This window comes from Eurosta solidaginis, chromosome 2 (assembly GCF_040869045.1).
Source record: "Eurosta solidaginis isolate ZX-2024a chromosome 2, ASM4086904v1, whole genome shotgun sequence".
Classification (NCBI taxonomy): domain Eukaryota; kingdom Metazoa; phylum Arthropoda; class Insecta; order Diptera; family Tephritidae; genus Eurosta; species Eurosta solidaginis.
Genome location: NC_090320.1, coordinates 197,379,627 through 197,404,247, shown reverse-complemented (window position 1 = coordinate 197,404,247; position 24,621 = coordinate 197,379,627). Strand labels below are relative to the sequence as shown.

At 38.4% G+C, this 24,621-nt stretch overlaps 1 pseudogene; it reads right to left on the bottom strand.

Annotated features, from left to right (window-relative positions):
• Positions 1-2,163: 2,163 nt before the first annotated feature.
• On the bottom strand, positions 2,164-23,652 carry LOC137241785 (UDP-glucosyltransferase 2-like; annotated as a pseudogene).
• Between the last annotated feature and the right edge of the window lie 969 nt (positions 23,653-24,621).

The following is a 24,621-nucleotide window of genomic DNA, read 5'->3' as shown; positions in this document are numbered from 1 at the left end:
TCTGCAGAGAGGTTGCCTTTACTATAAGGAATGCATGAGAAAAATTAACGAACGGTTAAGGATCACGCCCACTTTTATATAAGAGATTTTTAAAAGTGTCGTGGACGAATAAAATAAGGTATATCTTTGCAAAAAAGAGCTTTGTATCAATGGCATTTCATCTCCCAAGTGGATTTATAACAATAAATAGGAAAAACTTTAAATTTAAAAAAATGGGCGTGCCACCGCTTCTTTTATGACTAAACAATTTTGAATGTTTCGGGAGCCATAACTCGAAGAAAATTAGTTCAGAATAGAACCATATGCATCTTATTATAACTTTAAAGGAGCAATCCTTGTATATTTGTATAGCCGAACGATCTCGGGAACGGCTCAACCGATTTAAATGAAATTTGGCACAGAGATAATGTATCACCTTTTAAGACTTTCTCCCGTCGAAATTAAAAAAAAAATTGCATGAGATATGCCGATATGGGTATCAAACGAAAGGTATTTCACTCCGCATTACAATAGGGGCATGTTTGAGTAGGGTTGCCATTTAGGTTTGCCACCTATTCGAAATTAAAAAAAAAATTTGCATGAGATATGCCGATATGGGTATCAAACGAATGGTATTTCACTCCGCATTACAATAGGGACTTGTTTGGGTAGGGTTGCCATTTAGGTTTGCCACCTATTCGAAATTTAAAAAAAAATGCATGAGATATGCCGATATGGGTATCAAACGAATGGTATTTCACTCCGCATTACAATAGGGACATGTTTGAGTAGGGTTGCCATTTAGGTTTGCCACCTATTCGAAATTAAAAAAAATTGCGTGAGATATGCCGATATGGCATACGTGAGATATGCTGATATGGCAACGACATCTAACCATTTAACTACTTACCAACAGATGGCGCTTAGGGAGTAAATTGACATTTAATTAAACTAAATGATAGTTGTCATTCGTGAAATTTACAAGTTTTTGGAATGTAATAAAATTGTGAGACTTTCATAGTGTATAACTAAAAAAATGTTTGAAATTAATAATTCGGCGCATGAAGATACTCGACCTAAATCTCGATTTCACTAATTGTCATAACAATCCCTTATACTATAGGCTAGAATTACCCATTTCAAATTATTCATTCCAGTTCATTTTGCGGTTAGTGTTTGATATGTTTTTGAAATCTATTTTTAAGGAAATCAAATATTGGTAAGTAAAAATATATAATATATGTACATATAAAAAAAAGTAGAGTTTGATTAATGATGACATGTAGAACAAAGTATGTTATGCGGCATACTCGAAGATTGCCGAACAAACCTCGGTCGCCTAGGTATTATTGCGCAGCCTTGTAACACTATTACGCACACAAAACAAACAACTGTACATTTCAAGTGTACAGCTGGGTATGTAATGATCGGTTTCACCCGAACACAGACTTCCTTACTTGTTATTGTTAAATTTGGTTTACTATTACGGTTCTTTAATTGTTTACATATTGTCATAGGTGCTTCTTATATTGTTTTACTTCATGTTTAAAATTAGTCGATAAACAACAATCAAATGTGTAAGTTATGATTTCTTATGTGCATTTAATGTTTTTAGTATAATATTTATTTTAATTTCCAGTCCTGATGATGACTACAAACTGAGTTCCAAATATCGGCAACAATAAAATCAAATATTGTATATACAAAACCTAATGGTTTTTTGATTTTTTGATATATATATTTGTGTGTGCTAGAGCTCAAATACAAGTTTTTAATAAGCAACAACATTAAGGCCGGTATAACTACAAAAGAAACAATATTTAAATTAGAGGTTACTATTTCCACAGAAGCATGAAATTTGGATATTGTAGGTGAATTATTTACTTAATTATAACGGTTTTGGTGTTTTCCATGTATTTTCTATGGAGATAGTTCTTATTCCTGGGCCCTGGTTTTGAAAGACTAGGACCAAGAAACTACCAATCAAGTAATATTGTGTGCCTTACATGCATACAACCGGTAGACATAGAACTTCTTTATACTGAAGCCTCTATTTATTCTCACAGCTCTAGATCTCTAACCGGTTTCGGGCAGAACAGCAAATATTTTCGTTGAAGAAAACTTTAGTTTGTTCAGAATCTTAAATTACTAAAATTATACCAAAATAATATTGAATACATTTTCTTATTCCTTCTTTAACTTTCTTCGTTTCGCCGCCACGCCTAGTCTCCATATAAATTTCACTATAAACCGAATCAATTTGTAAAGAATATACAAAATAGCCACAATCAACGCCTGCACTTCCAAATTAAAACTTTTTACAAAATTTAAATGCACCAATGGACTCTGCATACTGCGAGCACCTTGATGGCGTATTACATATTCCGTCCAAAAAACGACACTTTCTTTAGAACTTAAAGGTCGATCACGATATATACTTGAGAATGCATTCACTTTAGATGTACAACTGGTGTTTTTAGGCACTTCATTAACGGCATTACGAAATTCTGTTTCCGTAAGACTCGCTGCCTCAACTTGAACGCCAAACCCAGCTAATGACATTCGTTGAGCATTTCCGGGTTGGTCTCCAAACATTGGTACCGCTACCTAGGGCACACCATGATAAGTGGCCTCCACTATACCACCTTTTCCGGCGTGTGTAATGAACAATTTGAGATTGGGATGTGCGAGGATATCATCTTGCGGTAGCCACTTTTTGTAGATTATATTCGTTGCATTACCAGGCGTATTTTCCAAATTGTTCCATTTCCAAATCACATTTTGCTTGAGGCTTCAAAACACGTCAAAAAAGGCTTGTATTGTGTTTGTTTCGATGTATGCTTCTTTGACGTTTGTGCCCAAACTGAAAAGAATTGCACCATTTTCCTTCGAAGATTCAAGAAAGTTCGCAATATCCTGAAATTGGAAGATGATAGTGAACCAAAAATATACCTACATCTTAAAGATTTAGCTGTGCAAGTTAAAATATATCAAAATGTCTAACGGTTGCCTTAAACCGGAACCTAGTACAAATGTTGGGTTTTCATTGCGAGCTTAAACTACAATTAAAATAGCTTATCCCTGCTTGCTTCGATGGGTCTTTTAGAGCCACGACAGAGGTGGAAGTTTGCCGGAAGGGTGCTCAAAAAGCAGACGAAGCGATACACGTTTATACCGATGATTCCAAAGTAATGGAATGAGAAGCGTCTGCGGTATACTGTACAGATGCGGAAATAAACAAATCTTATAAGCTCTCAGATTACTGTATTTTTTCAGGCAGATGTAGCAGTCGTGACTAAAGCAGTAGAAACACTGAAGAAAATTTATTTTGAAAGCCGCTCAGCAAAAGCACAACGCCTAAAAGTGTGTTAGAGTGTAAGGAATTCCTGAAAAGAATCAGGATAGGGATAAATACAGATCGACATTAGGTCCATGGCCATATGAAAATAGATGGAAATGAAAAATCCGATGAGCTAGCTAAACAGGGCTCGAAGTTTCTAACGTAGACCTTTAATTCGGACTGTAAAAGAGTAAAAAAGGGGATAGCTGCATTTGATCGACCAAGCAGGAAAGGCGTGAAACAAGCGTGGGACTGCAAAGTGTTGAAGGTCATGTGCAGGTCTTACAACCTTATATGAACAAAGCTACTCTCATAATTGAAAAGAGGGAACTGTAGGCTGATGGGTATTCTGACTGGACACTGCGCTCTGTCGTCACGTGCTTTTAAATAAGGCCTTGTCAGTGATAGTAGATATATGAAGTGCAGATTAGAGGAGGAATTGATCTGCGCTCATAAGGCTAAGACTCCAGCTATTAGGAGTGGCATGGATATTAGATCTAGAAGCAGCAAGTAGCATTGGTCCTAGAAATAATCTAATATTTGCCAAGAGGGAGGAGAGATTTTATAACATAGGTCCACGTTTCTGAAACTGTTTTTCCAGTTTGGTTGGTGAGAAAACTTCTGGTTTCACTATGTACTCAATCAGTCTATGTAAGGCCCTGACGGACCAGTTACTTCAACTTTACCTTAACTAACCTTGCCAATTTGACCGCTGAAACTAAAATATTATGTGTTAGACTAGCTCGGCGGGCCTTGGGGGATATAACGTATTGCAAAGTGGAAAGGCTCTTCTATCAAGGGGTCCACACCTCGCAGTTAATGCAAATTTCAGGAGAGGAAATGGAGGAGAAAATGAGAGGATCTGTTCATAAAATGATAAAAGTTTAATGCCATAGATATAACACTTGGAAATTTGAGTCCCTTCTTCTCCAATTTGGGGAATGCCACCTTAATGTTTAAAAATATTGAGCTTTTTATTAATATGAAGTAACCTACAGGAAAATAACGCCCGCGGTCTATATTTACTTTTGTCTACGGCCGCTATTTCCTGTTTTGAAGAAGTTTCTTAATTATCAGAAGTTGATTTTATACAGTAATAGCTAATCTTGAAAATGTGCTCTAGAATAACATCAAATACTTCTAGCCTTGTGATAAAACTTGACAGACGTCGATCTGGCTGAACAATTCTTTATCGGCGAAACTAAAACCAAGCCCTAGAACTTTCTCTATCTATCCACCTGCCTTCCCTGCTACAGTTATTCTACTGTAGCGATAAGAAGACTTCCACAAAGGTTTGGGGAGTTCTGTCGATTTTGATGATCCTTTGCCGAATACAGATACGATTTGATATGACCAACATGAACCTTATATTAATTTAACCAGTCCTTTGACGAGGAACTTGGGGTTGCCTGAGCTTCTCTTGATAAATATACAGGATTCACCACGGGAAGGTGAAGTTTACAAAGCTACAAATTGCGCACGCTACCCTTGAAAGAGTTGCGCTACACAACACCTTTAATCCTCCACTTCTTCAATACAATTTCTCTATTCCTTTGATTCTTTTGTCAATCCTCCCGCCTTTTCTCCGTAATATTCCAGCTCTTCCTATTCTTAGTCTCAGTTTCACTATTATTACTTATATAATTTTAATTTTATTCTTACTCTTCCTGTTAACACCTACTATTCCACAAATGATTTCCCTTACTCTCACTTTCCCTCTTCACTTTGTGCTATCTTCATTTTATTTTACCGTCTAACGTACTTTACTTTTCCCTCTCCATTTCCCTTTTATTTATTTTTGGCTCTCACTTTTTCTTCCTTTTCTCTTTTCTTTCAATCTCTCTATTTCTATGTGGATGTATGGAATTTGGATTTTTTCCAGAAAGTAAAAAGTATCAAAAAAGTTAAAAAAGCGCCTCTTCTTACTAACTTAAAAATATAGAGTACAGTGGACAGCCGTCGGAGGGGTAACAGGTGCACTAAGGTCCTGTCCAACCAACGCGCTAAATGCTATCCTAAACCAGTTACCTCTGGACTTTCACAAAAGTGAATCTGCAACTTGTTCGGCAGTAAGACTTCGTGAATCTAACTGCTGGAACTCGAGGAAGTATGGCCACAGTAAAATACTCAGGAGGCTTCCCTGTGTGGCTTCGTCATCTGATTATCATGCTGCCTCACTAAGTTTTGACAGGCCTCATAAGGTTAACTTCTGCTTAAGATGTGACTGGAAGGGCGACTGGTTGCAAAGCAAGGACGCACGCAGTTTCATTCTACACCGACGGTTCCAAAATTGAGTGCGGTGTGGAAGCTGGTGTCTTCTGCGAACATTTAAAGGAGTCGCTGTCTGTCACAAATAGCGGATTCAAGGAGTAAGCTGTCTCCGGCTGGTACTCCTCGGACAGCTGTAGGATAACAAAGCCTGGCCGAATTACGACAGTAAGAGAACAGAGGACCTTCTAAATAGGCCAAGGAAATAAATCGTTATGATCACTGCAACAATAACAGTACACTTGTCGCATGGTCCGCATGCTGAAAAACTGGGAATCCCTTTTAACAGCATCTGCAGGAGCTGCGGCGAGAAAGACAGCAAAGAAACAGTTGCGCACTAGTTATGTGTATGTATAGCTCTAGAACACACTAGGTATAGTTAGAAACTATGGGTAGTTATATACAGCCGGAACTTAAGGAAGTTCGAACGGCGTACCGACTAGCCATACGATATCAGCAGCAATTGGTTCCAGGAGAAACGTGCTTAAAAATGGCGCCCCGTGCGCTACTTGAATTCGGATCTTTGATATCTGGGCGGCAGAGCAAGCAACCTATCAACTTTACAATTCATTACCGGATTATGAGTGCCGGCAAATTTCTCGACAAATTTTAAGAGTAGTTCTGATGGCGGCCACCGTGGTGTGATGGTAGCGTGCTGCGCCTATCACACCGTATGCCCTGGGTTCAACTCCCGGGCAAAGCAACATCAAAATTTTAGAAATAAGATTTTTCAATTAGAAGAAAATTTTTCTAAGCGGGGTCGCCCCTCGGCAGTGTCTGGCAAGCGCTCCGATTGTATTTCTGCCATGAAAAGCTCTCAGTGAAAACTCATCTGCCTTGCAGATGCCGTTCGGAGTCGGCATAAAACATGTAGGTCCCGTCCGGCCAATTTGTAGGGAAAAATCAAGAGGAGCACGACGCAAATTGGAAGAGAAGCTCGGCCTTAGATCTCTTCGGAGGTTATCGCGCCTTACATTTATTTATTTTTTAGTTCTGAAAAAAAAATTAACTTTCCGTTTGCAAGTGGGCCTTATGGCTTAAGCAGATCCAATACATCGCCGTCATAACGTACGCCATTTTTCATTGACAGCGCATACGTGGAGTTAAGTGGGACACATTATGACTGACGTCAATTTTTTTATTATGCAATGAAACTGTAGATTCCGTTACCAAAATAATAATAGTTTGTTAACTAAAAGCATTGCTTTATTTAAACACCAATGGCAAAAAATAACGTAAAACATATGTGACGTAGCTGGTGTATGCCAGAACTAATCAAACGCGAATGAAGCGATTTCGGCATTCCATTCTCCGTTGACTTTACCAAAACTATAATATGCATTTATATATTTAGTACTTATCGACTTCGATTATCAGTTATAAATCAATGGGTCAAAACATATTTTTTAGAAAAAATATCTTTAATCTTAAATTATTGCAACTCTTTATGGCCCTTAGTGCTAAATATAACATAGCATTCACATAGTAAGGAATTTTATTTTAAGTAGGTACTTAAATATTTTCATGCTCTCTTATAAAAATGTTACTTCAAGGTCAGCGCTTAAAACTTGGCAGATGTGTATGAGAATGTAATATATAAAAGAAATAATTATGCATTCATGTTTCAAAACCTGGAAAAACCTTAACCAGAATATGAACTGCTTACTAACCCGGGAAACCACATAAAATATTTCTAGTCTTTTAATTAAACCCGACAGGCATTATTCTGACCAAACATTTATTACGCATTGAAACTAAAACTAAAACCAAAACCTAAAACTTTCCAACACTTTACCTACATCTTTCTCTGTCTAATCCCTGGTATGCTCTCTTCTTCCATCTCCCTTCATAGCCTTTCCAGTTTACCTTAGTCACTTTCCTCCTTTTTCCTCTCTCATTTTTTGTGAATACTCTTATGTTAGCCTCACTCTCGCTCTTGGTCTTCCTCACGTGTTCTTGTTTCTACTCTTCAAACTCTTATCCTTTTACTCCTCACATACCTCTTTCTCCCTTTATCTTTCTGTCGTTCCTCCCCTTCGTCGCCTTTTCTTTTAACACTTTTTTTTGGCTCTCACATTGTGTTTCCTTTTCTATTTTATTTAAATTTCCCTTTTCCTATGCGAAAGTATAAAACGAATTTGACGTACATTTCATTACTGAAGTAGAAAAAAAGTAGCAAAATAGTACCAAATCTTTTTCAGAAGAATATTTATGCTCAGTACCTTAGGCTGCCAGGAGTCCCGGTCCATTGTCGAAGTCCAACCTTAAAATTACCCCGGTTTGTATTAAGTGTTCTTGTTTTAGATGATTCGCACAAATTTGCAAGAATTTTAAAAACGTTCGACCGGTTCAATTTGTCAAATGTTGTTGTTGTTGTATTAACGATAAAGACACTCCCCAAGCTTTTGGGGAGTGTTATCGATGTTGTTGGTCCTCTGCCGGTCCGGTACGTTCCTGTAACAAGGACATTAAGGTACTAGCCCGACCATCTCGGGAACGATTAATATAACCACATTAAACCTTCAAGGCCATCCTCATTAAACCTTCAAAGCCATCGCCAGAGCCTCGCCTGCTAAATATGTGTATCATACTTTCATATTTGTTATAGGATTCCCCTCGCGTCGATGGGGCTGACAATTGGGTTTGCGGAAGCTCTGAAACTATAAACCTTTGTATTGCGCTTATTAACCTCTTGAAGCCCTCAATTAGTTGGAGCTATCGTTAGTTGAACAAGTAATATACATATGTGTAGTAGATCACGGATATATAGTTTCCTTACTAATTATCGGCAACTATTTTCTATTTCTTTTACTTGAACATACATACATGATTTTCTCACCTTGGGTAGTGGGTGAGGTTTTTCCTTTACATGAATTCCCCCAATAAGCACCGTAGCTGGAGGAAGTGGTTTTACAGTTGATAGGGCTGGGAAAACCGCAGTTGCCTTGTACTGCTGCAGAAAACTATCGGCAAGAGTAGTACACTGGCTTTATGAGACGCATAGTAGTCAAACCGATTCTGCTCCACCACCAAAATACCTAGCTTCACGATAAATTACTTCAGATAAGTTTGCAATATTGTGAAAAACAGCAAGATGAAAAAACTAAATTTTATCCGATTGAGTGCGGAATGCTCCACAGATTTTAAAGCGCTCCAATACGGAAAATAAAGGCCTGTTTCTGATTAAAAATCAATAACTTTTTTATTTCTGAATATTATGTTCTAAAATTTTGCACAAATATAAAATAGGGTATATGGCTTCAAACGGAATGTAATTTATTATGATTTAATTTAAAACCATACCTTAAAAAATAAAAGAAATTAAAAATAATCAAAAATATACAATATTTATTTTTTAACAATAAATACTATTATTTTAATGCCTACGAAAACCAAATATCAAATAGAACATCAAAATACAAATCAATTTAAATAATAAAAACATAAAAAAATAGTAATTGAAATTTAACACAGATTAATTAATTAATTGTAATATTTTCTATTGTTATTGTACATATATGTTTATTAGGTTATTTATACTTGATGAACTGCGGGATCTAAAATTAATTCGTTCACTTACAAAAGATCTAAGGTGTCTTCATCAAGTTCCTTCACGTTTTTAGTATACAGTTTTCTAATGCTGGTTATGTAAGGATCTGAAGTATAAAGAAGAGTATGAAATACGTCCTCGTTTGTAGCGGATCTGTAGTAGTACCATTCATAATTGCTCACATATATCCTGGCAGTCTCCATAGCATAACTGCCAAATGTTTCAGCATTTATCATTACACCCGATGAAAGAGCTTGCAAAATTATGTAAAGTCGTTTAATCAAATTTATATCCACTCCTGTAATTTCAGCATAGCAGCTTGCATTGTGAAAAAATCTTCTGGCAGTATTACCGTCATTAGTATTACCACTTACTTGTCTTGGTTTGTCGTTGATCAATCCTAGCGCTTTAATTGGTCTGGAAGCACTGCGACCTTTGTGCAGATCTTTGTGCAAGACCTTTCAGCCTAATTTTGTATCTGGAGGCTCTCGATGTATCTAAGTACCTCTTCAGGCTTTTTACTCCATATCACATAGGGATTAAGAGTCCCACCACCTAGATGGGATAGTCTCTGCCTAGAGCGACGCATTCGTAGAGAATGTGAACCGGCGCACAGTGGCGCCTCTGCCGTTAAAGCATGGCAAAAATCAAAAAAATCATGAAAGCGGGCGCTAAATATAATACATGTCTCTAATAGAGAATTTTCCTGGGATCAAGAATATACAACTGTTTTTTCACAAAAAATTATAGTTTACGAGTTAGAGCCGCTCAAAGTTGACCAATTTTCAACATTGGGAAAAATTTGAAATTTTTCTTCTTTTTCGTTGTACTTAAAATGGTTTTGTGAGTAAAGAAGGCGGCCGGTTGTCGTTTTCTTGTATAGCTATTAAAGATAATTTAATTTAAGATTGAAACAAATTCCTGTTTTTCGAAATGCCTATTTCAAGGCCCCTTTTAAAACTTTGATGGAAAAAATAAAAAAATGTTAAAATATGTGCTCCGTAAAATTAACAGTAGTTATTTGTGAAATATTCAGTTTCCTAAATTCATAAAGTCTACCTGCGTCCAGGTGCAACTTCACTTTTTACATCAAATAAAGTTAAACAACCTTGGGCATAAATACGCGCCTGAGCAGGTATATATAATTAAGTACGGCCGTAAGGTCGTTTTTGTTATTGGAACTTGTTAACAACGTACATTTTTATACCTTTCATGAAAATGAAATGGTATATTAATTTCGTCACGAAACCGAAAATTGTAAGTCCTTAAAGGAAAATAGATAGACCCACCATTAAGTATACCGAAATAATCAGGTTGAAGAGCTGAGTTGATTTAGCCATGTCCGTCTGTCCGTCTGTCCGTCTGTCTGTTTGTATGCAAACGAGTCCCTCAATTTTTGAGATATCTTGATAAAATTTGGTGAGCGGGTGTATTTGGATGTCCGATTAGACATTTGTCGGAACCGACCGGATCGGACCAATATAGCATATATCCTCCATACAACCGATTTTTCAGAAAAAGAGGATTTTTGTAATATCTTACCCAATTTAACAGGTTGAAGCTTCAAACTTCACCATATACTTTCGTATATTGCACATATTGTTGCCTGAAAAAATCATAGAGATCGGTCGTATATATAATATATATCCCCCACAACCGATTGTTCAGATAAGGAACTTTTCGTAATTACTGCCCTATTTTAAGAGCTAGAGGCTTAAAATTTCAACGAATGCTTACGTATATAGCATATATTGTTGTCTGAAAAAATCATAAAGATCGGTGGTATATATAGTATATATATGGTGGTATATATAGTATATATATATAGTATATATATATATTTTCGCAAATTTTAGCCCCATTTTAACAGCTAGAAGCTTCAAATTTCACCGAATACTTACGTATATAGCATATATTGTTGTCTGAAAAAATCATAGAGATCGGTTGTATATATAGTATATATCTCATACAACCGATTGTTCAGATAAGAAACTTTTCGCAATTTCTACCCCATTTTAACAGCTATAAGCTTCAAATTTCACCAATTGCTTACGTATATAGCATATATTGTTGTCTGAAAAAATCATAGAGATCGGTTGTATATATAGTATATATCTCATACAACCGATTGTTCAGATAAGAAACTTTTCGCAATTTCTACCCCATTTTAACAGCTATAAGCTTCAAATTTCACCGATTGCTTACTTATATAGTATGTATTGTTGTGTCAAAAAATCATAGAGATCGGTGATATATATAATATATATATGATGGTATATATAGTATATATATATATTATATATATATTTTTTTGCGATTTCGGCCCCATTTTAACAGCTAGAAGCTTCAAATTTCACCAAATGCTTACGTGTATAGCATATATTAATGTCTGAAAAAATCATTGAGATCGGTGGTATACATAGTATACATCTCATACAACCGATTGTTCAGATAAGCAACTTTGCGCAATTTCTGCCCCGTTTTAACAGCTAGAAGCTTCAAATTTCACAAAATGCTTACGTGTATAGCATATATTAATGTCTGAAAAAATCATTGAGATCGGTGGTATACATAGTATACATCTCATACAACCGATTGTTCAGATAAGCAACTTTGCGCAATTTCTGCCCCGTTTTAACAGCTAGAAGCTTCAAATTTCACAAAATGCTTACGTGTATAGCATACATTGTTGTCTGAAAAAATCATAGAGATCGGTGGTATATATATTATATACTTCATATAAACTGTCATTTTTGCCCCTTTTTTCATCAAATTTCATCAAATAGTTACGTTTACGTCATATATTTTTGAAATACGTGATTCGTAGTCATAGTTTTTATACGCAGACCACAAAAAACGTGAAGCTTTGCATCCTCACACAAAGTACCTACCTATTTTTATACTCAGTTGAGCAGAGCTCACAGAGTATATTAAGTTTGATTGGATAACGGTTGGTTGTACATATATAAAGGAATCGAGATAGATATAGACTTCCATATATCAAAATAATCAGGATCAAAAAAAAATTTGATTGAGCCATGTCCGTCCGTCCGTCCGTCCGTCCGTCCGTCCGTCCGTCCGTCCGTCCGTCCGTCCGTTAACACGATAACTTGAGTAAATTTTGAGGTATCTTGATGAAATTTGGTATGTAGGTTCCTGAGCACTCATCTCCGATCGCTATTTAAAATGAACGATATCGGACTATAACCACGCCCACTTTTTCGATATCGAATATTTCGAAAAATCGAAAAAGTGCGATAATTCATTACAAAAGACAGATAAAGCGACGAAACTTGGTAGATGAGTTGAACTTATGACGAAAAATATAAAATTAGTAAAATTTTGGACAATGGGCGTGGCACCGCCCACTTTTTAAAGAAGGTAATTTAAAATTTTGCAAGCTGTAATTTGGCAGTCGTTGAAGATATCATGATGTAATTTGGCAGGAACGTTACCCTTATTACTGTATGTATGCTTAATAAAAATTAGCAAAATCGGAGAAGGACCACGCTCACTTTTAAAAAAAAAATTTTTTTAAAGTAAAATTTTAACAAAAAATTTAATATCTTTACAATATATAAGTAAATTATGTCAAGATTCAACTCCAGTAATGATATGGTGCAACAAAATACAAAAATAAAAGAAAATTTAAAAATGGGCGTGGCTCCGCCCTTTTTCATTTAATTTGTCTAGGATACTTTTAATGCCATAAATCGAACAAAAATTAACCAATCCTTTTGAAATTTGGTAGGGGCATAGATTTTATGGCTTTAACTGTTTTCTGTGAAAATGGGCGAAATCGGTTGATGCCACGCCCAGTTTTTATACACAGTCGTCCGTCTGTCCTTCCGCATGGCCGTTAACACGATAACTTGAGCAAAAATCGATATATCTTTACTAAACTCAGTTAACGTACTTATCTGAACCCACTTTACCTTGGTATGAAAAATGAACGATATCGGACTATGACCACGCCCACTTTTTCGATATCGAAAATTGCGAAAAATGAAAAAAATGCCATAATTCTATACCAAATACGAAAAAAGGGATGAAACATGGTAAGGTAATTGGATTGTTTTATTGACGCGAAATATAACTTTAGAAAAAACTTTATAAAATGGTTGTGACACCTACCATATTAAGTAGAAGAAAATGAAAAAGTTCTGCAGGGCGAAATAAAACACCCTTAAAATCTTGCCAGGTATTACATATATAAATAAATTAGCGGTATCCAACCGATAATGTTCTGGGTCACCCTAGTCCACATTTTGGTCGATATCTGGAAAACGCCTTCACATATACAACTACCACCACTCCCTTTTAAAACTCTCATTAATACCTTTATTTGATACCCATATCGTACAAACTCATTCTAGAGTCACCCCTGGTCCACCTTTATGGCGATATCTCGAAAAGGCGTACACCTATAGAACTAAGGAATACTCCCTTTTAAAATACTCATTATCACCTTTCTTTTGATGCCCATATTGTACAAACAAATTCTAGGGTCACCCCTGCTCCACCTTTATGGCGATATCTCGAAACGGCGTCCACCTATGGAACTAAGGATTACTCCCTTTTAAAATACTCATTAATACCTTTAATTTGATATCCATATCGTACAAACGCATTCTAGAGTCACCCCTGGTCCACCTTTATGGCGATATTTCGAAAAGGCGACCACCTATACAACAACCACCACTCCCTTTTAAAATCCTCATTAATACCTTTAATTTGATATCCATATCGTACAAACACATTCTAGAGTCACCCCTGGTCCACTTTTATGGCGATATTTCGAAACGGCATCCACCTATAGAACTAAGGCCCACTCCCTTTTAAAATACTCATTAACACCTTTCTTTTGATACCTATATTGTACAAACAAATTCTAGGGTCACCCCTGCTCCACCTTTATGGCGATATCTCGAAACGGCGTCCACCTATGGAACTAAGGAATACTCCCTTTTAAAATACTCATTATCACCTTTCTTTTGATGCCCATATTGTACAAACAAATTCTAGGGTCACCCCTGGTCCACCTTTATGGCGATATCTCGAAAATGCGACCACCTATACAACAACCACCACTCCCTTTAAAAACCCTCATTAATACCTTTAATTTGATACCCATATCGTACAAACACATTCTAGAGTCACCCCTGGTCCACCTTTGTGGCGATATTCCGAAAAGGTGTCCACCTATAGAACTAAGCCCCACACCCTTTTAAAATACTCATTAACACCTTTCTTTTGATACCCATATTGTACAAACAAATTCTAGGGTCACCCCTGGTCCACCTTTATGGCGATATCTCGAAACGGCGTCCACCTATGGAACTAAGGATTACTCCCTTTTAAAATACTCATTAACACCTTTCTTTTGATACCCATATTGTACAAACAAATTCTAGGGTCACCCCTGGTCCACCTTTATGGCGATATCTCGAAACGGCGTCCACCTATGGAACTAAGGATTACTCCCTTTTAAAATACTCATTAATACCTTTAATTTGATATCCATATCGTACAAACGCATTCTAGAGTCACCCCTGGTCCACCTTTATGGCGATATTTCGAAAAGGCGACCACCTATACAACAACCACCACTCCCTTTTAAAATCCTCATTAATACCTTTAATTTGATATCCATATCGTACAAACACATTCTAGAGTCACCCCTGGTCCACTTTTATGGCGATATTTCGAAACGGCATCCACCTATAGAACTAAGGCCCACTCCCTTTTAAAATACTCATTAACACCTTTCTTTTGATACCCATATTGTACAAACAAATTCTAGGGTCACCCCTGGTCCACCTTTATGGCGATATCTCGAAACGGCGTCCACCTATGGAACTAAGGATTACTCTCTTTTAAAATACTCATTAACACCTTTCATTTGATACCCATATCATACAAACGCATTCTAGAGTCACCCCTGGTCCACCTTTATGACGATATCTCGAAACGGCGTCCACCTATAGAACTACGGCCCACTCCCTTTTAAAATACTCATTAACACCTTTCGCTTGATGCCCATATTGTGCAAACGCATTCTAGAGTCACCCCTGGTCCATCTTTACGGCGATATCTCGAAAAGGCGTCCATCTATAGAACTTAGGTCCACGCCATTTTAAAATACTCATTTTTAAAATACTACTTTCATTTGATACCCATATCGTACAAACGCATTCTAGAGTCAACCCTGATCCACCTTTATGGCTATATCCCTAAATGGCGTCCACCTATAGAACTATGGCGCACTCCCTCATAAAATACTCTTTAATGCCTTTCATTTGATACACATGTCATACAAACACATTCCAGGGTTTCCCTCGGTTCATTTTCCTACATGGTTATTTTCCCTTATGTTGTCACCATAGCTCTCAACTGAGTATGTAATGTTCGGTTACACCCGAACTTAACCTTCCTTACTTGTTTATTTTATATTTATCTTAAAAATCGTTTAGGTATGTAGATATGTTCACTATATATTTCTTATCTTATACATCCGATTATTCGGAGATTACGAACGGGATAAGATTATTGTTCAGCCCCATTCATGAAAGGTATGAAGCCTTCGGCACAGCCGAAGACAGTCCCGTTCTTACTTGTTTTAGTTACGAATTGTATACCTGAAGTTCATATTAATAATTTGAGTAGGTATATAAAGCTATCCATCATACAATGCACATTATCATTTGTCTTTTGGAGATTAAGGAACTAAGTATTCTGTTTACTTAAATAAAGTGAATAGTATTTTTAAATATAGTTCACAGTTTAATATTTAGTCAGATGCACTCGAAGCCAATTCTAATATGTATCTAGAAAACTCGAAACTATTTGCGGTGTTTAAATCTACAAAGTCAAGACGGGGCTTCGTTGAGGCTATTATGAGAGAATTAGCGAGTGAAACAAGCATTAAAGAAAAAAAAGGCCTGGAAGAAAAAATTGGTTTACAATACATTATGATAGAAAGAAAATGGAAGGACCTCTATCGTAACAATTCAAAATTTCTAAGTAAGCATGAAAAGTGGCTAGCTGACAAAACTTTTTTGGACGAAGAAACGCCTAGCACGTCAACCAATCCAACTAGAGGTAAACCAACAAAACCCATAGAAGAGTGTTCTACCTACGCAAGGAAAAGAAAGCTGTCTGATACCACAAAAGCTATGGCCACGACTCATCGTTCAGAAGCACTGGCTATTAAATATAAAAAAGACGAAGAAAACGTGAAGTCTCATATAACAGAAGCAGTTGCGGTAGCAAGTCCAGTGCGACTGATGAGGATCAAAATCAGCATTCCTACACCACCAAATACGCTACCTAGGAAATAAATTCCCGAAGAAGCTTTGGCGCTGTTTATAGATCTCGGTTTAGCGAAGAAAAAATATATAGTATATTGCGTAAGTCATTACTGCAACGTAATGCCGATATTTTACCTGGATACAAAAAAATTACTCAAGCCAAGAAAGAAGCAGCTCCTCTACGTCCCAAAATAACCGAAGTATCAGCTGGAATTGAGTTACAATACCTAATGGATCATACGTCTACATGACTCCTTCAAAGTTTTATTGAAGAAAAGTTGAAATCACTGCCAAAGGAGCTAGCATTGATAACTAAGTGGGGCTGTGATGGATCTTCAGGACAAAGCGCATATAAACAAAGAATAAATATAGACGATGACCCAATTACAGATAGTAATATGTTTATGGCTTCTATTGTTCCATTACGACTAAGAGATGAAGCTTCAGAATATTGGAAAATCCACGTCCGTCATCAACTATATTGTGCCGCCCGATATTATTTAAATACGAGAAGGAGTTGTTGTTGTTGTTGTTGTAGCAGTGCTTCGCCACACCTAACAGACGCGACCGATCACAAACTGTCATCAATATCCTCTAACGGGAGTCCAAGGAAACTTGCTGTTTCAACAGGGGTGGACCATAGGGAAAGGGGTGTTAGAGGCGTTGGTTCCACATTACAATTAAAGAGATGGTTGGTGTCATGTGGGGACACATTGCAAGCGGGGCATATATTTTGTATGTCGGGGTTGATTCTGGATAGGTAAGAGTTTAACCTATTACAGTATCCAGAACGAAGTTGAGCCAGAGTGACACGCGTTTCCCTGGGGAGTATGCGTTCCTCTTCCGCTAGTTTTGGATACTTTACTTTGAGTACTGGGTTCACCGGGCAATTCCCGGCATAAAGGTCCGACGCCTGTTTGTGGAGTTTTTTCGCTTCATACGGCTGTGTTCTCAGATGCCGTATTTCCTCAAAATGCTTACGGAGATGACTCCTTAAGCCCCTAGGCGGTGCTGGCTCGTCAATCAGATGTCTGTTGGGATGCCCAGGTTTCTGGGTATTCAACAGGAACTGTTTGGTCAGCATCTCGTTTCTTTCCCTGATGGGGAGTATTCTCGCCTCATTATGTAGATGGTGTTCTGGGGACATAAGAAGACAGCCCGTGGCAATTCTGAGAGCAGTATTTTGGCAGGCCTGTAGCTTCTTCCAGTGGGTAATTTTTAGGCTTGGCGACCATATGGGTGACGCGTAGAACGTAATCGGCTGGCTAATTGCTTTGTATGTAGTCATGAGCGTTTCTTTATCTTTTCCCCAGGTACTGCCAGCAAGGGATTTGAGGATTTTGTTACGGCTCTGAATTCTCGGAACAATTGCGGCTGCGTGCTCACCAAAATGTAGATCCTGATCAAACGTCACACCCAAGATTTTGGGGTGTAGGACAGTCGGTAGCGTAGAGCCATCGACGTGGATGTTCAAAATGGTCGACATTTGGGACGTCCATGTTGTAAATAAGGTCGCGGAAGATTTAGTCGGTGATAATGCCAGGTTTCGCGAGGCGAAAAAACTGGAGAGATCCGGGAGGTAGCCGTTTATTTTGTTGCATAGCTCATCGATCTGTGGGCCTGGGCCTGTGGCCATTACTGTGCAGTCATCGGCGTAGGAAACGATTGTGACTCCTTCCGGTGGTGAAGTTAGCTTAGATATGTAGAAATTAAACAAAAGTGGGGATAGGACACCACCCTGTGGCACCCCTTGTTTAATTCTCCTTGGCTTTGATGTTTCGGTTCTAAATAGCACCGATGCCTGCCGACCACCCAGATAATTTGCGGTCCACCTTTTAAGACATGGGGGAAGGGTAGACCCTTCCAGGTCTTGCAGTAACGAGCCATGGTTGACCGTATCAAAAGCTTTTGATAGGTCTAGCGCTACGAGTACTGTTCTATGGTGGGGGTTTTGATTTAAACCGCAATTTATCTGGGTGCTAATGGCATTTAGCGCGGAGGTAGTGCTATGGAGTTTTCTGAAGCCATGCTGATGGGAGGCTAGTTGCAAATTTGCTTGGAAATAAGGGAGCAAAATGGCTTCGAGCGTCTTTGCTACTGGCGATAGGAGAGATATCGGACGATACGACTCTCCTATGTTAGCTGGTTTACCAGGCTTTAGTAGCGGGACCACCTTGGCCATTCTCCATTTCTCGGGTATGACAAAGGTGGAAAGAGACAGGTTGAAGACCTGCGCTAAATATTTGAAACCCTCTTTCCCTAGGCTTTTAAGCATCGGCATGGCTATGCCGTCTGGGCCCACTGCTTTGGATGGTTTAGCGCGACCAATGGCGTCCTCAACCTCTTTAGCGGTGATGGTGATTGGTGACGCGCTGAATTTGTGTTTATGTCTAACTTTGTCGACCGTAGAATGCATAATATATTGTCGGCAGAAAGCGCTCGCGCATTTTTTCGCATCCGACAGCACTTTGTCGCCAAAGGCGATGGAAACTTTGTCTTTGTGCTTAGTCGGATTCGATAGGGACTTTACGGTGGACCAAAGTTTACCCACACCGGTAGAGAGGTTACAACCTCTTAGGTGCTCCTCCCATTTCGCCCGCTTGTGTTCATCCACAAGCAATCTGATGCGTTGGTTTATATCCCTTATTTGGGGGTCGCCTGGATCAAGCTGCCTTATAAGGTCACGTTCTCTCGCTAGGTTTGCGGCCTCCGCCGGGAAGTGGGGCCGGATTTCGGGAATTCTCCCGGCGGGAATGAAACGTGCCGAGGCGGATTCAATGACCTTGCGGAAGGCACGCTCCCCTTGGCGGGCATCAGTCGGGATAGGGAGGGCAGCAAAGAGGTTGTCTGTAAAGGATTTATATTCTTCCCACTTTCCTTTTTTAAAGTTTATGAAAGTGCGTTTTTCGGTGACGATGAAGTCGGCGGTACGCTCGAGCGAAACAAGTATAGGCAGGTGGTCGGATGCCAATGATACCATCGGCTGCCAGTTGACGCAGTTTACGAGTTCTGCGCTCACGATTGAGATATCTGGCGAACTGTGACAGCTTCCTACCATACGTGTGGGGGCGTCTCCGTTTATTGTGCAGAACGTCGTTTCTTCTATTTGATCCGCCAACATCTCGCCCCTACTGTCCGCCCGCAAATTTGAGTGCCATAGATCATGATGGGCATTGAAGTCGCCTAAAATAATGCGGTTGTTTCCAGTGAGTAAGGCTCTGATATTAGGGCGGTATCCACCGGGGCAACAGGTGGCAGGGGGGATGTAGAGGTTGATGATTTCTAGGTTGGCATCGCCTGACCGGACAGATAGGCCTTGACGTTCTAAGACGTTGTCCCTGCGGTCGATGCCAGGATCAAATATGTGATATTGCACAGAGTGGTGTATTATAAACGCGAGGCCGCCTCCATCATCGCGATCTTTTCTGTGGACATTATACCCAGAGCAGGTCTGCAATGCAGATCGTGCTGTGAGTTTAGTCTCTTGAATCGCAGCAATGCGGATGTTGTGCGCTTCATGAAATTGACTATCTCCGTAATCTTCCCAGCTAGTCCATTACAGTTTAACTGCAGAATTCTGAAGTGCATAAGGGGAGACGTCGCCACTCTGGGGGTAAGTGACGGGTGACTACGCCTGGGTTGAGGAAGGCCAGGACGCAATTGCTGTTGTGGCCCTGGGACTGGGCGTCCTTGGGCAAGCATTGGGGTACCCGGATGATTTGGGTTTGCGACCTGGCAACATGGCGCGATGAAACCCGTCGAGGGGTTGCCGTCGCGGAGACCAGAACATCTAGGAAAGTGGCACCACCCAAGGCAGGAGCTGCATTGGGCGGATGTCGCAAACATATATATTCTGTGCTGGCAAACGGTGCAAACGGAGGTAGGGACTAAGAGTCTGGTTCCCTGACCTACACGATTGCTGCCGGAAAAGAGGGAGGGAGAAGACGGGGGCAGGGGCTGTTGCTCAGCATTGCTTCCGACTCTACTACGAAGATTGTAGTTGTGAGTGTTAGCAGCTGTTTGAGTTGTTGGCGCCGTAAGGCGCGAGCAGCAGCGGGTACTTGTTGTGGCTTGCTGAGCAGCGGGGCTGCTGGAAGGTAATGGGGGGGCGCTTAGACGTAGACTACGGGGCGCCCTTGGGCGTGAACAGCAAGGAGCCACAAAAGATTTATAAAAGTTACGTGGACGTCGGGTTTTGGGATCAAGCCCAGAACAACCTGTCCGATGCAACCATCCCTTACACGAGACACACTGAACAGAGTATGACCGTCCTAAAAAGATTCTTTTCCGGCAGATGCAGCAAAACCATTTCTCAGGACCGGGGTCAGGAGACGGACCCGGATTGGATTCGATACCTTCCCGGAGCAAGAGAATATGGAGCAGTCCTGCTGCAAGGAGCTGCTGGGAGGATGACAATTTGTGGGAGGGACGAAACAAATTAAATGGGGTTACACTGAAATGACAGTCCTTGGTCGGGAAAAATCCCGAGTCGCTCCGGTACATAGAACCGACTGCCTTGGGAAGCGAAAGAGTCTTCGGAACTCATAAAAGCTACAGTGAGTGATATAAAAAATAAAATTGACAAATTAGAACCAACAATAATTGAAATTGAAGAGGGGAATGTTATTACAATAAAGCATGATTTTCTTCTAACAATGGTCGATGGAAAAGTTTTGAACTTAATAACAAATACGACATCTACAATGAAATTTCCAATTTGTACGCTACCACAACAAGGAGAAGTTTTCGACGACAATACAACATGTAAGGAGAAACAAAACAGGAAAAAAAAATAATTCAGGATGCAATCTATAAAGATATTGGCCTTAGAGTTGACTGTCCAAAGTATGGATACGGAAATACAAATGATGGTAATTCCTCAAGAAGATTTTTTGAAATCGATGAAGTGACTGCTCACATAACTGGAGTTGATAGTGATATTGTGAAAAGATTGGGAGTAATTTTAAATATTTTAAACTGCCATGAACCAGTTAATGGACCCAAATTTGGAGAATATGTATCCAAAACTACAGAGTTGCGGAATCAAAAGTATCCTGAGAAGGAACTTACATCAACGGTACATAAAATTTTAGTACATGGAAAAGATTTAATAGAGTACCAGTGCTTACCATTAGGAGAATTGTCTGAAGAAGCTCAAGAATCTAAGAACAAGGACTACAAAAGATATAGATGTATGAACACCTGCAAAGTATCACGAGTTAGACAAAACGAAGACCTTTTCAACATGTTAGCTATCTCTTCTGATCCAGTCATATCATCTATGAGGTATGTAAGAACACAAACAGATCTTACAGATGCGTATAGCTCAGAAATGGTTGCTTTGTTAGATATATGTTCCAGTGACGATGACTATGTTAAGATAAAATAAGTTTCTCATTTCTTATCACAACAATGAAAAACAGATTTACTAATCAATTTTGTTACTTTATTGAAAAATAAGATATCTATGTACAAGTTAATTTTTTATTTCAAATAAAAGAATTAAATAATTTAGTAATTTATAAACATATATTTTTCGTTATTGCATTTCTCTAAAGTTTATCAAATTTATTTTAAAGCTTAGGCATTTCGCCTTCAAACGAGTATTAAATTTTTACAGAAATCAATACGCCTATCGAGTTTGGTACAAATTGGTAAAGCGATTACTAAGATCAAACTTTTTAGCATAAATGGGGAGTGCCACTCCCCTTTTCCAAAATTTGTTGGCTGTTTAATCTTGAGCTCAAATAAAATTTCATTGAACCACTTTCAATAACTTTTACTTATTAATAAAATACATATTTGGCTTGTAAATTAAAAAAAAAACATGTAAAATTTTACGATGAATTTTTAAGCACCTTGTTATTTGAGTTTTATAAGAGTATTGCCAATACAATACGTCTATCGATTTTGGAAGTTATTGATTACGTGACTACTTAGATACAACTTGTTATCACAAATAGGCAGTGCCACGCTATCTTATCAAAATCATTAGTTTATCTTATTTAATGCTTAAATACGTCATTATAAGACAAATCTCATTTTATTTTTTTTTTATTTTTTACTAAAAACATTTTGTTTTTGCATTTTCCTAAAATTTTTCGAGTTTAACGAATTTTTTTGAAGCACCCTGTATCTGTGACATTCTGAGCTTTCACACAATAAACAAATTTACACAATTTAAATTTTTAAAATATCATCATTGGTTCAAAAGTTATGATTTTTGCAAAGAAAAAACTCAAAAGGCGCCACTGATGGGTATCAGATAGATTTAATTTACTTAGGTGATATCGTAGACCACAGTGTCCCGTGTAGTACCCAGTAAGAGTTCTTAGGTCCTCTCTGCTTAGGTTAATGAGTTTGGCTGATACTTTCGTTGCCGGAAGTATAAACAGTTTGGCCTGCCTTTGCCCTGGGCAATCAATCCAGTGACGTCCGAATTGTTTAGTTTCCCAGTTACTTATAGTTTCACTGGTGTGTGCTTTTGTGAGTCCACAAAAGGGCTCTGGACCATAGAATGCTGATGTAGCACCCTGCTTTGCTAGGTAATCTGCATGTTCATTACCTTCATGTCCCTGATGTCCGGGAACCCATCCCAACAAAACCTTGTTTTTGGCTCCCAGGGCATTAAGGATTTCAGTGCATTCATCCACCAGCTTAGATGTAACTATGTAGGATTGCAAGGCACGCTGTGCTGCCTGGCTGTCCGACATAATGTAGATGTTCTTCGATGTTGAGCCTCTCCGCAGACATTCTCTACCACAGACCTCTATTGCATGAATTTCTGCCTGAAATATGGTGGGGTAACATCCCATTGTTATCGATTTTTTTGAAGTTTGACCCATAATTGCCAGCTCCCGTTTTCCGTAATCGAATTTCGATCCATCCGTGTACTAGACCTCTGAGTCAGGCTCGTTATAAGGATTCCCTATTTCCAAGTGGGTCCTGTCCACAATGGACACTTCAAAGTTCCGTGAGATTCTGAGCTTAGGGGACATTACGTCACGCAGTTGTAATGAGGGATTTAAAGTAATTTCTATAGCTGGAGATTGTGGATAGCAAGTAGTTTTAACTTCTTGAACTTTGTAATATGGTGGAAACACAAAACAGTTTCGTTCGTTCGTTAAATTTCTCAAGTGCAAGTATTGTACTTTCGTTAAATCCAAGTCAATAAATACGCTCAATGCTTCTTCATCCGTTAACATTTTTGCCTGCCTTGTGTCTTCTATGAGACTCGAGAATAAGGTATTATTTTCACTGTCAGCAAACCTTAATGTTTCCACAAGTTTAGCTTCTGTTCCTTCTCCTATTCAAAGTAACCCTTGAAGATATGCATTATATATGTGTTCATAACCATATTCATTAAGTAGCATTGTATTTTTTCTTCTTTTACTGGATTCCGACAAATCTGGGTAACATACGCACGGTCTCCCACGTTTTCCAGAAGAAGTAGATGGTGTGGATATGAAATATGAGGGTAGTGCGTTAAAACAAAGGGTATTTTGGAAATTCCGTTATAATCGCTTTTAACCTCGTTAGTTTCCTACCTAAGGTCTACATTCATAAGTACTCCTAAACATATGCCTAAGTTCCTTGCGCAAGTAAGTAGAAACCAAATGTACCCATGGACATGCTTCACACTCATTCAGTCTACCTAATAAAATTTAAAAAACTAAAAATTCTTAGTGTTATGTATTATCCCCCCACAAAGTTCCAAATTCTAGGTATATTATGCAAAACTGCACTTAATGCTTTACTTTTTTTTGATTGTTTAAAATTGGATTCAACGCTCAATGTCACACGGGAGAACTGGAATTTTTATTGATAAAAAGAAGAAGAATAAATAGTAATAATAAATTTCCGCCCGCTGAAGTTCAAAAATTTAGGCAAAACTGCATTAAGTGTTTTTGTTATGATGTTTGGAAAGATAATACTTTACTTTTTTTGTTGTTTAAAACTGTATTCAACCCTCACGGTCACTCGAGAAAACTGGGATTTTTATTGAGAAGAAAGAAGAATAATTCAGCGCTGTTCTCTTGTGAGCAACTTGTTTATTAATATTTTCACACACAACATGAGTGCAAAAAAGTTAAACGTCATAATGTCAATGAACAATTACAAAACTTACCGCAAACTATTGATGTAAACAGCAACATTTAAAACCCCAATAGATA